Source organism: Rhinolophus sinicus, chromosome 17 (assembly GCF_057876585.1).
Source record: "Rhinolophus sinicus isolate RSI-liver-muscle chromosome 17, RSI-T2T, whole genome shotgun sequence".
Lineage (NCBI taxonomy): Eukaryota > Metazoa > Chordata > Mammalia > Chiroptera > Rhinolophidae > Rhinolophus > Rhinolophus sinicus.
Window position 1 is genome coordinate 14,345,259 of NC_142517.1, and position 2,829 is coordinate 14,348,087.

At 37.4% G+C, this 2,829-nt stretch overlaps 1 pseudogene; it reads left to right on the forward strand.

Annotated features, from left to right (window-relative positions):
• The first annotated feature begins 1,542 nt into the window (after positions 1-1,542).
• Positions 1,543-2,191, forward strand: LOC109446487 (dolichyl-diphosphooligosaccharide--protein glycosyltransferase subunit MAGT1 pseudogene; annotated as a pseudogene).
• The last annotated feature ends 638 nt before the right edge of the window (positions 2,192-2,829 follow it).

Sequence of the window (2,829 nt, forward strand, 5' to 3'; positions counted from 1 at the left end):
CTCTCTCTCTCTTTCTCTTATTTTTTCTTATCTTTCTTTTAAAGGCTGTGTCTCAAAAGCAAAATGTAATCAAGAAAACAGATTTTTTGTTATATCCTTGAGTCTGCTTTGGAGTCATGAAAAAATATTATAAATCACTATAAATAGCAAATCATCCATCTCACTATACAGTTGTGTTACAGCAAAATGAATACAGAATTTCTGAATTCTTAGGGATTTTTAACATCTTTGGACATAAAACCACAGTAGGAAATAAGGGAAAAAAAAATCTTAAATAAGATTTACTCACCATTATTTTACAACATCACAAAATTCAACTTCCTCGAATAAAGACTGATAGAAAATGTAGTCTGCATTTCAGTCTGTATGATTTGCCATGAAATAAATTATTTGCATATATGATAAATTCTTGAATAACGTGTAACACAAAAATTACCCCTTTGTAACAATAAATGGCACCTCCATATAATAATTTAAATAATAAATTTTTGGAAGTTAGTCTAAGGAATGTTTCTCATTCTTCCTTTTATAGGAAGGATACTTAACAGTTCATATTCTTAATGGACTTTTTTGCTTTTACTTTTTATTGCTCTTTATAACATCACAAATCACCTCTATATCATGCATTTACATGAAAATATTAAAGAGTGAAATATACACTTCCCTTAGAGTGTGAAAAAGAACTTCTTTCACCCTTAGAGAACATTGTAATATTCAACTTTAATAGCCTTTCCCCAGAGTAAAGGAAAACCTTTTATTTCTCCCTATAAAAGAAAGAATGTGTATATGTCAAGATTTCTTTAATAACTGGGACCTGTTTTCACTGTAGTTACATGAACCAGGGTCAAAGGTTCACGAGGTTTAATAATAGCACACCACATTCTCTCCCAGGGACTGAAACCCTGAAAAGGAATCTGAGAGGAAAATCCACTTTTTATTTTTAAGGTAGTTTTGAAAATATCTTATTTTCCCCATCAATCAGAGCTAATATGGAAATTTATATTGATTTTGATTTACACTATGTGACATAAATTCTATTCCAAGGAAGATTGTCATATTTTATTTTATTTTCCTTTTGAAAACTAATGCATACATCCCAAAGTATACCTGTTATCCACAGCAACCATGGAAAATCTTGGAGAATCAGGGATTAAAATTGAGACAAAAACTAATGGAAAGGGAGAAGAGCAAACATGGCAGAGTTGCTGCAACCGTGGTGGTGGCTCTGCTGCTCATTTCTGGGGTTCCCTCCGCCTCTGCCCAAAGAAAGAGGGAGATGGTGTTATACGAAAAGGTTAGTCAACTAACAGAATTGACCAACAAAAGACTGTAATTAGAATGAATTAATACAAGTTCCATCGCTTTGTTAAACCATCAACCCCCAATCCCCCACCCCCGCGCCTGAAACTTCTCCGTTATTGTCATGTTCCTGGCTCTCCAACTTCATAGACAATGTGTTGTGTGCAAGCAAGCTGACGGATTCCGCATCCTGGCAAACTCCTGGCGATACTCCAGTGCATTTACCTAAAGATGTTTTTTGCTATGGTGGATTTTGATGAAGGCTCTGATGTATTTCAGATGCTGAACATGTTCAGCTGCAACTTTCATTAACTTTCCTGCCAAAGGGAAATCCAAACAGGGGTGATACATATGAGTTACAGGTGAGTAGTTTTTCAGCTGATCACGTTGCCCGGTGGATTGCTGACAGACTGAAGTCAATATTAGAGTAATCAGACCCCCAAATTATGCTGGTCCTTTATGTTGGGATTACTTCCGGCTGTTATTGGTGGACTTGTGTATCTCTCAGAAGAGACGTAGAATTTCCCTTTAAGAAAACTGGATGGGCTTTTGCAGCTTTGTGTTTTGTGCTTGCTATGATATCTGGTCAAATGTGGAATCGTATGAGGGGCCACCATATGCTCATAAGAATCCCCACATAGGACATTTGAATTATATCCATGGAAGCAGCCGAGCCCAGGTTTAGCTGAAAACACACATTTTTCTTCTGCTTAATAGGGTTACCTTAGGGATGGTGCTTTTATGCAAAGCTGCTACATCTGACATGGATATTGGAAAGCGAAAGATAATGCGTGTGGCTGGTATTAGACTCATATTCTTCAGTTGTATGCTCTCTGTTTTCAGATCTATTAATAAATATCATAGATATCCATATAGCTTTCTGATGAGGTAAAAGGAATCCTGGAATATGTAAACACTGGAATCGTAGAAATTGAAAAATGAAAATGCTGTGTGTGAAAAGAAGAATGAAGTTTGTGTATTTCATGTTAACTCTTTTTCTTTCAAATGATTTAAATATTTAATCATTTAACCAAAAAAAAGGTGTGTCGTGCCTTAACAGCAATTTCCAAAATCTTGAAGTATTTGATGCAATTTTCCTCTTTACCTTCCCTCCCTAATAAACTTTATGGAACATTTAATTTAGTAGCAGTAAACATATTATACTACTTCCTTGTAATTAGGAGAAGATTCAAAACTGCTTTCTTTAGTTTATGTAGGGATGGAGTCCCAGAGAGCAGTTTCCGGGCTGTTAACCTCACGCGGAAAGGTGCTGGCTTGGGCAGTAGATGGCCATCAGATGTGATCAGATGGCCACCAGCCGTAACCAGTTGCCATTAGCCACTAATATAACTGCCATGGCTACACTAGCAAGCACAGCTTGTGGCTAGCAAGTGTGGTTAGCAAGCCGATTGTGGATTGCGGATCCTGTTGTCCCTGCTCCCTGTGTCTCCCCGGGCTGCCAGTGAGACTGGGGTGCAGAAAGACCCCTCGTTGGGGTGCTGGTGGATGTTTGCTTTTGCGTCTCGACCA